This window comes from Bombina bombina, chromosome 1 (genome assembly GCF_027579735.1).
Source record: "Bombina bombina isolate aBomBom1 chromosome 1, aBomBom1.pri, whole genome shotgun sequence".
NCBI classification, from domain to species: Eukaryota; Metazoa; Chordata; class Amphibia; order Anura; family Bombinatoridae; genus Bombina; species Bombina bombina.
Window position 1 is genome coordinate 1,347,239,312 of NC_069499.1, and position 12,566 is coordinate 1,347,251,877.

At 36.6% G+C, this 12,566-nt stretch overlaps 1 protein-coding gene across 1 annotated transcript in view; it reads left to right on the forward strand.

Moving 5' to 3' along the window:
• The window catches only part of ARHGAP30 (Rho GTPase activating protein 30), a 209,171-nt gene that overhangs the window by 129,785 nt on the left and 66,820 nt on the right, over positions 1 to 12,566 (forward strand). The window lies entirely within an intron of this gene.

A 12,566-nucleotide genomic window follows, 5' to 3' on the forward strand; every position in this document is an offset into this window, starting at 1 on the left:
CCACGGCTAAAAAAAATTTTTGCTAGGAGGTGACGTTTTCACCTCTTAGCCAATAGCCGTGCGGTAAATCCGACTTGGAGCCCATGGGAGCCGGATTTACTGCATGGCTATTGGCTTAGAGGTGAAAACGTAACCTCTTAGCAAAAAATTTTAGCCGTGTGCTGCTGTAGCAGCTAAGATCGGCCATCAGGTAAAACAAATAAAGGAGCTTTCTACATGAAGTATCTTATACTTCATGAATGAAAGTTCCCTTTATTTGTTTCAATAGTCAATCCTAGCGTTTGTACAACGATAGGATTTACTTTCACTTTAAGGACCCAGACTGCACTATTTTGCACTTTGCGCTAAGTGCTGCTTTTCTGGGAGTATTCTGCACACAAGGGGGTTTCATCACCTGTGGGATTTTAATACGCCATTGGAGCGCCTTCTTTTTTTTATTTTTTTTGTTTCTAACATCCAGATATCTGGCATTCTTTGAAAAGCTGACCGTGGAATCTGATCATCCTGGGTTTTTCACCTGTCTGACAGTGGCGAATGTGATACTTGGTTTTATTATTCTTATAGTGGGACTGAGTATTGTTTGTTTGTTTGTTTTTCATGCACTTTTAAGCAACTTTCCAATTTACTTATTTGATCTAATTTGCTTCCTTTTCTTGGTATCCTTTGTTTAAAATTATACCAACAGGAAGGCTGGGGTTCAGAAGCAGGGCGAGAGCTAGCGGATGATTTATGGCTGCACATATATGCCTCTTGTTATTGGCTTAACAATATGTTCAGCTAGCTCACTCCAAGTAGTGCATTGCTGCACCTTCAACAAAGGATACCAAGATAATGTAGCAAAAATTGATAATAGAAATAAAGTTAAAAAAGTTACTTACAAATGTATGTTTAGGTTGCATTTCTCATGGCCTTCTCTGCTGGGGTGGTCGTGTTTTTGTTAATAATTACTTTTTATTTAGTTTAGAAGTGATTAAAACAAAGGACAAATAAAACACAGTACACAGTCACATACAAACATAATTAGACACTCATTTTCCATACCACACATACTTGTTGGTTGAATTAGCGCAATATGGTGTTACTTATGCAGTGTCAGTACCACCATGTTATTGCATCAACCATCCACACATTCCTATTACCACACATACTTGTCATCAATTGAATTAGCTCTATGTGGTTTTACTCATGATGTCAGTAACACCATGGTATTGCGTCAACCAACAGCCATTTTTACTCACCGCACACACACTCTCACTCTCACATGCCCACTTTAATTTTAAAAATAAATTAACCATTTTTTTGCATAGCTAAGCAGCTGCTGGCTTTGCACTATAAGTTTTAGTGTTCTTTTCCAGTTGTTTAAGCTATTTTAAAAAAAGTAGCAACCATTTCTTTTTAATTAAAAAACCCTAAAATGTAGAGAAATAATCTCTGTGTTTGTAGCTAGCCTATGATCAGTATGCAGTTTGAATACATGTCCCCATAGATAAGTCTTCCACTGCTCACTCCACATTTACGTTGATCTTCCTTGATATTATTACAGAATTCAAGGTCTGTCAAATAGTATTTATTTTCCTCTTGAGAGACAACTAAACATGACTTTGTCTGGAAAAAAACCGCAGCCGCAGACCCTTCCCAAGCTATTACAGCAGCCACAAGGGTCACAACCTTCGACCATGGTTACACAAACATTATGGGCCAGATTATGAGTGGAGCGCAAATGTTTGCGTTTAAGCAATAAGGGATATTTTGCGAGGGTTTGCGCTCATCAGGCTTACCGCTCATATTATGAGTTGAAAGTAAACAAGATCTCATGAGTAAAATCACAATTTACACTAGAATAATTACAGAGACTTCAGAGCTCTGGTCTGGTTAACTGTTTTACAAAACATAAAAGTTTCAGAAAACACATCAAAAATACATTATACAAAGTACACTTACACTCATAATAATACCATCTAATAAAAATATTCAAAAAGATATTGCATACACAAGTTATAAAGGCTCAAAGATAGGAGATATCAGGTGTTGAATAAAAAAAAGGCATGAAAAAGGTTATAACATTGAGACACATACATATACATCTCTAAATATGTATATGCATGTATATATATATATATATATATATATATATATATATGTCTATGTCTATTTATATGTACATATGTATTTATATGCGTAAATATGTATTGTCTGCTATTTCCATATATATCTGTATATATCTATACCTAAATATAATCATGTATATATACAGTCATGGCCAAAAATATTGGCACCCCTGCATTTCTGTCAGATAATGCACCACTTCGCCCAGAAAATTGTTGCAATTACAAATGTTTAGGCATTCTCATTTTTATTTATTTTGTTTGTATTGGTATGACACAAAAAAAGTGGAGAAAAAAAGCCAAATCTGACACATTACATTCAAAAATCCAAGAATTGACTGGACAAAATTATTGGCACTGTCTCAAAATTGTAAGAAATAATTGCATTCCAAGATTGTAATGCTCCTGTAATTTGTAATTAAACTCACCTGTATCAATTAACAGGTTCTGACAATATAGAATTCACACCGGCAAACAGTTAAAATGCTGAAAAATGTACTCAACCTTTCTGTTGTGTGTCTCTGTGTGCTACACTGAGCATGGAGAAGAGAAAAAGCAGCAAATAATTGTCTCAGGATTTGAGAACAAAAATTGTGGAAAAGCATAGACAATCTCAAGGTTACAAGTCCATCTCCAGAGATCTTAATGTGCCCATTGTGCGCAACATTGTCAAGAAGTTTACAGCCCATGGCACTGTAGCTAATCTCTCTGGATGTGGACAAAAGAGAAAAATTGATCAAAGATTACAACAAATGATTGCTCAAATGGTGGATAAAGAAGCTCAATCAAGTTTCAGACAAATTCAAGCTGACCTACAGTGTGTCAGCTCACACTATATGTCATCTTCTGAATGAAAAGGGATGCTATGGTAGGAGACCCAGGAGAACCCCACTGCTGACAGAGAAACATAAAAAAAGCCAGATTGGAAGCCAAAGTCCTTTTGGGAGAATGTGCTGTGGACAGACAAAACAAAATTACAGATTTTTGGTAAAGCCCATCATTCTACTGTTTACAGAAAAAGAAATGAGGCTTTTAAAGAAACAAATACAGTCACTACAGTCAAACATGGTGGAGGTTCACTGATGTTTTGGGGTTGCTTTGCTGCTTCAGGCACTGGATGTCTTGACTGTGTGCATGGCATTATGAAATATGAAGACTACCAAAGAATTTTGTGGTGCAATGTAGGGCCCAGTGTCAAAAAGTTGGGTCACCGTCCAAGGTCATGTGTCTTACAGCAGGACAATGACCCAAAGCACACACCAAAAAGCACCCAGAAATGGTTTAAGACAAAGCTCTGGAGAGTATTGAACTGGCCAGCAATGAGTCAGCAGTTGGGAAAAGGAACCCTTCCAGTTTGAGAGACCTGGAGCAGTTGGTGAAAGAAGAGTGATCCAAAATTTCAGTAGAGAGCTGTAAAAAACTATTTGATGGTTATATTAAGCAATTAATTTCAGTTATTTTTTCCAAGGAGTGTGCTACTAAATATTACATTGAGGGTGCCAATAATTTTGTCCAGTCCATTTTTGGAGAACCTGTTAATTGATACAGGTGAGTTTAATTACAAATTACAGGAGCATTACAATCTTGGAATGCAATTATTTCTTACAATTTTGAGACAGTGCCAATAATTTTGTCCAGTCAATTCTTGGATTTTTGCATGTAATGTGTCAGATTTGGCTTTTTTTCCCTCCACTTTTTTGTGTCATACCAATACAAACAAAAGAAATCTGCAACAATTTGTTTTGGCAAAGTGGTGCATTATCTGACAAAAATGCATGGGTGCCAATATTTTTGGCCATGACAGTATATATGTTACCAAAATATCATCAGATATATATTGAAATATGTATTTATGAATAAATAGAACATATTCAGTTATGTAAAGAACATTGGAATATGAAATAATCATATTTTCATGTCAGGTTAGCGCAAATGAGAATATGCGATCGGGTTTGCGCGAGAGTAAGTTGTTAGGGTTTTTTTCCAGTCTTTTTTTCTCCTTTGACTTCTATTGGGGAATTTGGATTTTTGCGCTCGTCGGGTTACCGCTAGAACAAAAACAGTTTAATATGAGCGCAACCCGACAAACACAAAAATCTTAATTCTAGTTCAATTGATTCTCAAGCAGGAGCATTAATTTGCGCTCCACTCGTAATCTAGCCATATATGTGATTGGCCAACTTAAAGGGACACTGAACCCAAATGTTTTCTTTTGTGATTCAGATAGAGCATGCAGTTTTAAGCAACTTTCTAATTTACTCCTATTATCAATTTTTCTTCATTCTCTTGGTATCTTTATTTGAAATGCAAGAATGTATGTTTAGATGCCGGCACATGTTTAGTGAACAACCTGGGTTGTTCTTGCTGATTGATAAATTCACCAACCAATAAAAAGGTGCTGTCCATTGTTCTAAACCAAAAAATAGCTTAGATGTCTTCTTTTTCAAATAAAGATAGCAAGAGAACGAAGAAAAATTTATAATAGGAGTAAATTAGAAAGTTGCTTAAAATTGCATGTTCTATCTGAAACTCGAAAGAAAAAAGTTTGGGTTCAGTGTCCCTTTAAAAAAGTAGCAGTAACACCAGCATTGCTATGCATAATACTATTGTGAAAAAACCCACAGGATGTGTCTGTCCATAGCCTGCCTGAGTTCCTTCACAGATCTGAGCCTCTGAGCTGCTCTGCAATTAGTTAAAAATCGCCCTTTCACTTCCCTCCCTCCCTCCCTCTTAGAATGCTGGTTCGCGGGGTTCCGGTTCCGGTGGGAGGAGCCACGCACCGCTCGTGGTAACTGAGCGTGTATGCTGAGGGCTCGTATTGAACTTCTCCCTGCCATATGCCCGTTGTTGGAGTGGGACTACTTCCTAGGGCAACCGCACTAGTCAGAGGTGCTTGTGGCGGAACTGTGGAACAAGCAAAGTGGCTCAGTTGCAAGAGCCGAATTCGGAAGCACAAGCGAGGCACAAGAATCGATCTCTCAAGACTGCCCAAATCGACCTGTTTCACAGAGAGGGCGACGGCAGCAGAGCCCGAGAGACACAGAGGGCATAGGAGGTCAGAAGTGTACAGATTGGGGCGGCGACCCCAGAGGCCAAGAACCGCGGAGGAGGTCGTGGGAGGCCAGACCAACGTCAAAAGATCAAGGGGCCGGTCAAGACGGAGCTGAAGCTCTGAGCCGGAGATATTACCCAGCTGCAGGAACTGACAGCCGCAAGCCACACGGAGGGTCAGCGGTAGTTATAACAGAACAGGCTGGCAAACAGGTGGTTGAATGCCACGCTCTAGGTGATAATTGCAGTTGGATATAGGAGCCGCAACGCAACAGACCGTAAGTCGCACGAGGGTTGGAACGGTACCTACCTTAGTCCAGGTTACAAGCGGCCTAGCGGATGGTTGATTGCCACACCCCAGTTGACAGAGACCACACCAGGAATATCCAAAGGAACTGAGCAAGTATCTTAGAAGTGATTAAGATATTTTAACTGTGCACGAGTTTTCCTTTTTTCACTTCTCACTACACTAGCCAAAAGTGTTACTAACTATATAAAGCATCATATTCTACACTATATAAAATAACGGTTGCTAAACTTCCTACAAAAGGAACTCTCTATACCCTAAAGGGAAAGAAAAAAAAAGGAGAAGAAAAAGGAAGAGAAGAGAGGAAGAGGGGAAAGAACGGAGAAAGAGTATAAGCAGAAAAAATTTAAGAACTTTCCTCAAGGAATTTTGCTTAAGCTCTAAGGCAATCACTTTAATATGTGTGTCACTGATTTAAACTACAAGAGGGCATAATAAGTGTTTAATAAATGTGGTGACAACACGCATGGTTTAAGATAGGGCTGTGGTAGGCTGCACAGATCAAGCAAAGAAAAAGATCTTCTCTTATAGTATAAATTGTTTGAATGTTGCTCATACCTTTATTTCTACTGTTGAATGTCATGTTATAAAAAATTATTTACATTGATTGCTATGCTAGAAGAGGCCTGAAGGGGTCTAAAGGCTTTGCATATTAGACTACGCAAAAAGAATATATATCCTAGAAGGGTCTGCTATGAAATTTTTATAGGCTAGCAAATAAATTGCCATGTTAGCTGGGATTTGCAAATAATTTTCCATTAAGAACTTAATTGCTGCAAAAAAAAAAAACAGTATCTTTTCACTTTACTCTCTCACAATTAGTGGTTCAGCAAGGTAACTTTGGCTAACGGCTTTAGTTTAAATTATTTCCAGCTATAATTTTTCTTCTAAGGCTAAAAAGATATAAGGTTATATAGCTCTGTTTAAGGACAGCGGGGAAACTTTAATTTTAAGTGTTTTTTTTTGATGCACGGAATATGTTTTTTTGATTAATGCAAGGCTAATTTTTGACCCTACCCAGAAATATAGTCACATAGTTTTTTTTTGTTTTTTTTAACACACACACAGATCACTTTTGTTGGTTTTGTTTTATTCACTTTCTCACATATATGGGTATGTACTCCTATCCTGTATTAAATAGTTCATAATATTATCTCACCCTCACCTATACTATACAGGGGAAATATAAAGGGAAGGAAAGAGGAAAAAAAAAAAAAAAATAATAAAAAAAAAACACAGGTACATAAGTGTCACGGTTCACAGTACATGGACAAATATATCACTCACAATAAACACCATTCCCCGGCTATGCCCGCCAAACCAAAAGATAGAAGAATAAGAACATCTGAAACACATCTAGACAGTGCCTTAGAACTCACAACACCTAAAAATGATACTCAGCCCCTGCTAGCCCAAATGTCTGAAAATTTTTTGCCACAGTTCGAAATGCTTAAAAATCAAATGGCAAATATAATGATAGAATTTAAACAATTCTCTACCCGCCTCACTGAAGTGGAGGAGAGAGTGTCCAGTAATGAAGACATATTATATAAACAAGAAAAAAGCATAGCAGATAATAGCAAAATACTGACCACATTGCAAGACAAAATACATGAATTAGAAGATCGTTCAAGACGAAACAATTTAAAAATTATTGGCCTCCCAGAGAATGAGGACTATCTAGACCTTATAACCTTTGCTAGTTCCACATTACCTCTCGCTCTGGGTATTTCTATTGATAAAGCCCCCATTGTAGTTGAAAGGGCGCATCGATTAGGTACAAATAGAAGTAATATGAGAGAAAATTATAACAGACCTGTCCTAATAAAGTATTTAAGTTATCAAGATAAGATTAATATCTTAAGAGCATATAGGAAACTAGGGAATTTTTTTCTGGGCCAAGTAAAAATTCTGATGTTCCAAGATTATTCTAGCGAAACCTCAATGAAAAGAAAAGATCTGGCCCCATATTGTTCTAAACTAATCAATGCAGGACTTAAGGCTAGATTAATGTACCCTGCCAGAATAGTCTTGGAGGAAGCAGGAGGAAATATCATTATAAATAATATAGCTGAAGCTAGAGAAATTTGCAAAACGCGACAAATATCTTGAATACAATAAAGGTTATCTTTGTTTTTTTCTGTACTTTATCTAGGACTTTTAAGCAAATGTTTCCGAGTTCGAAAATGTTTTTAATATTTAGGGAGTTTTATTGCTTTTTCTCTTTTTTTTTTTCCTTTCTCTCTTTTTGTTCTCTCTCGCTTGCCTCTTCTCTGCCTCTCTTTCTCTTGCACTCTCTACCACCCTCCTCCTCCTCCAAACATATACAAAGTTTAAATTGCGTATTAGAGGGGTACTAATACACTCAGACAAATAAGATGAGGATGATTAAGTTCGTTTCATGGAACATAGGTGGGATCACGTCACCTAAAAAGAGGAAGTTAGTGATTAAGCATCTTGCCAAACTGAATCCTGATATAGCATGGGTGCAGGAAACACACCTCAAAAGTATTGAAGCTCAGAAACTTAAGTGCAAATGGGTTGGACAAGTTATAGCATCAGATTGTGCCGGGAGGAAAAGAGGGGTTGCTTTCTTAATTAGCAAGGATCTGGAATATAGAATTCATGATATACAACTAGATGTTAATAATAGATGGATTATCCTTAACATAGAAATTTTTAATGTAAAATATGTACTGTGCAATGTTTATGGCCCTAACACCTCAGACCAATTGTTTTGGAATGATATAATTGCAAGATTAATTCTGCATGAATCACCCAATGTAATACTAGCGGGTGACTTCAATCTAACCCCAATACCTTTATTGGATAGATTCCCTTATAAGCAGAGGGGCAGGTCAATACAGAATTCTAGACTGTTTTTCCAAATATGCAAGGAATTAAAACTTCACGACATATGGCGTATCCACCACCCTGCGGGCAAAAGCTTTACCTGCGAGTCACATGCGCACAGATCCTTCTCCCGTATTGATTTTTTCTTAATTTCCAATGCTCTTTTGAGAGATGATGTGAGTGCAGAAATCGGTGAAATCATATTATCGGACCATGCCATATTAACGTTATCAGTAGGGAATAGAGAAAACCAGGGGATCAAAGGAAATAATTTTTATTTTCCAAAGTATATGATAAATGATTATGCATTTCAAATGTGGATAAAGAGCAAGTGGCGTGAGTATTGTATAAATAATCAAGGTTATGCGAATAAATATGAGGTGTTTTGGGAGGCAGCAAAGGCCTTTCTAAGAGGGGAGATCAAACTATACATGGTCAGCAAAAAAAAAAAGATTAGGGCTCGGGAAAATCAATTGACAAAAACGGTCTCGAGGGCATATCAAAACTATATAAATAATCCACTAAAAAAGTACTGGGATAAGTATCATAGTGCACGCCAAGAAAGAGATTTATTTATGGCTGCAAAAAATATACAGCAGGAAGCTAGAATGAGCGCCATTTATGGCGGACGTTATGGGAAATCTGTTAAATATTTGGCTAGGCTAGACAAAGCCAGGAACCAGAAGAATGTGATCGGGAATATTAGCTGGGGAGGTCAGAACTTCACCCAAACGAATGATATTAGTAAGGTTTTCCTAGATTATTATAAGAACATATATGCTGCCAAAATTATAGACACAGAAGCAAGTAAGATATTCTGGGATAAGATTGAGTGTCCACAGATTACACCAGAGCAAGCTAAGTCAATAAACGATCCCATATCGTTAGCCGAAGTCATAAAAGCAATTGAAGATTCTAAACTTGGAAAAGCTCCCGGGCCTGATCAAATACCCGCGGAGTTCTATAGAATGTTGAAGACAGATATAGCACCCATACTGACTTGTTTATTTAATTCATATTTCATAGATGGGAAAATAATGTCTCGATTTTTCTCCGCGTCGATCATAACCCTTATCCCAAAAAAAGACAAAATCTTATCAGATCCAGGGTCATACAGACCTATCTCTCTGTTGAATACAGACTATAAACTATTAACAGTAATAATTGCAAATCGTTTGAAGGAAATACTATGTAAAATGATACATCAAGATCAGGCCGGTTTTATATATGATAGATCACCTACAAAAAACATTCGTAAAACATATATGCTAATAGAATATTTTTGGAACAAATTGCATAAGGAAAAACCAGCGTATCATGATGATCTTGCTATGGTTGTGGTCGACGCGGAGAAGGCATTTGACTCTATAATATGGGAACATTTGTATACTTCCCTTGAAAAGTTTGGCTTCTCAGGTAAATTGATTTAATTAATTAAAGCCATATACAACTACCCCATCTCTTCGATACTGGTTAACAATATTCAATCAGATTTTTTCAGATTAGAGAAGGGAACGCGCCAGGGGTGTCCCTTATCACCCCTCCTATTTAATGTGGCCATTGAGCCACTAGCAATTTATCTCAGACAAGAATTGGAGGGAATAAAGATTGGATCTCAGAAGTTTGTGCTTGCCTTATATGCCGATGATCTACTTCTCTATTTCCAACAAACACATAGAAATATCCCTACTGCGTTCAAGGCATTAGATTTATTTAGTAGTATTTCGGGCTATAAAGTCAATACGCTTAAATCAGAGATTCTATGGATATACAAAAACATGGATAGCAAGACACAATATGAGCTAAGAGAGGTCACGCAGATTAGATATCTAGGAATCATGTTACATAAAGATCCTAATTGTTGGTATAGACTTAACTTTACGCCCTTCTTTTCACGACTTAAAAGCAAGTTGCAAAGATGGGCACTACTCCCTATTTCCTTGTCTGCTAAAATAGCTATGATTAAATCTATCCTATTCCCTCAGATAATTTATACTATGAATAATTTACCATTATTCATTAAGGTAAAAGACATTAAAATATTTAATCAATTATGTGCTAAATTTCTTTGGAGCAAGTCGCGACACATGATAGCCATTAAAAAATTGTCACAACTGAGGGAACATGGGGGGCTAGCTTTCCCGAACATTAGATTATATAACATGGCCATCTTGGCACGGAATGCGGTGGATTGGCTTCTGTCAACCGAGGGACTAACTAACTTAATTCTGGAAGAGAGCTTAATATATCCGTTTGCATGTAAAGCAATTTTACATTGCACTCTTATAGAACTCCCAGACAGTACCAAAAGGTTTATCAGTATATACAACGTGATTAAAGCATGGCAAATGACATGTAAATATCTTAAAATTAATTTTTCTATTTCCCCCTATCTTCCGATCAGAGGGAACCCCGAGTTTATAGCCGGATGCGACTATCAGGTATTTAAAGAATGGGTGGATAAAGGATTTGACAAATTTCTACAAGTCTATGACCAAAGGTTTAATTTAAGAACCTTTGAGAGTATTGTTAGAGAATTTGATCTCCCCAAGAAGGAGAGCTTTTTCGCATATCTTCAGCTACGCCACTTTGCTAACAAGAAAGCTAAGTTAGGGAATTGGCCAGTAGGTTTTAAACAAATTGGAGACTATATCAATATATACAAGCAAGGAAAGCACTCAATATCATTATTATACAAAATTTTATTGGCAAAGCAAGGTCAATTAAATAATGAACAATATATAGTTTATTGGGCAAAACATTTCCCAGAACTTAACGGGGATCACATTAAGAAGGGTATCCAATGGCTGATTAAAGCCCCCCTCCGTTCCTCTTGGCACGAATCTTTTCTAAAATTACTTAACAATGCTTATATTTCGCCAAAAAGATTGGCAGCATGGTCTTCAGAAAGCTCGGGAATATGCCACAAATGCTCAATGCCTAGGGCTGATCTGATGCATTGTTTCTGGTTATGCCCCAAAATAAGGCAATTTTGGCAGAAGGTTAACTTTTGGCTAAATAAATTTTGCCCTGAACATTTAGTCCTGGAACCTATAAACATTTTTTTTCTAAACATAACAGCCCAGAACTATGATTTGGTCAATACTATTATACTTATAGGTCGGAATTTAACTCTAAGAAATTGGAAGCAGACCAGAACAATACCTTTTAAGATTTTCCTAGAAGCAGTGAGACAACAGATCATATTCGAACAATATAATGTGTCAAACCTACACAATAAACCAACCCAACGCTTTTTCAATAAATGGGAAAATATTATCCAGACATATCCGCTTCCCATGCAATATATACTTACTAAGGCATTCCACAAAACAGACTACTTTGAAGGTCTGATATTAAGAGAACTATTTCCAGTATCCTGGCTTTGAAAAATTGGGGGACCCTTAGATTATAAGACACCTTTACGTGGTGTGGTGGAGGAGGAGGTGGCTTTTTTCTTTTTTTTCTGTTCCCTTCTTTTTTTTTCTCTTTTTTTTTTTTTTTTTTTGTTGTTGTTTTTCTTTCTCTCTTTCTCCTTTTTCCGATCTGGTTAATGAGAACAAAATGTAATAATTGTATTTAGACGCAACACAGCATTTTGGTTTTTTTTTCTTCCCTTTTTTTTTTTTTAGCCTACTTATAATGTTTATTTACTGTGTGATGTCCATAAGGTAATGGGCACGGAACCTGGTTATTATGTAGGCATAAATGCTAGATATTTATCTTTTTATTTCTGTATACATGATTGGAAAAAATTTTCTTTCTTACCCTGCGTGGTGCAAAATATGAGCAAATGAGCTCTGTTACAGTTATATTGATACTGATGGAAAAATAAATAAACATATAAAAAAAAAAAATAGAATGCTGGTTCGCTAGAAAACATCACAGGCTTAAAATTGACAGACTGAGAGCAATTGTCAATCTATTCTGCTGCCCCTTCCTTGCCTGCTTGCATCATAAAAACAGCATACACCACCAAAAAGGGAAGGCAACATTTTAAAAGAAAATAAAGCATCTTTCTTTTTTTTTTCTTTTTTTTTTCTTTTCTTCTTTTCTTTGGACATATTAATTTTGGGTAAAGCAAAGAATATAACGGAAATGCTATTTTCGGTGTTTTCTTTGATTTTTCCAAAAACAAATGCACATATCTAATATACATATCATGTATACAACCATTATGGGTAAAATCATCATCAAACCTTCAAAAGGGTCAAACTGTACTTTTTATACTTTGTTGGCTCCATAGTTAA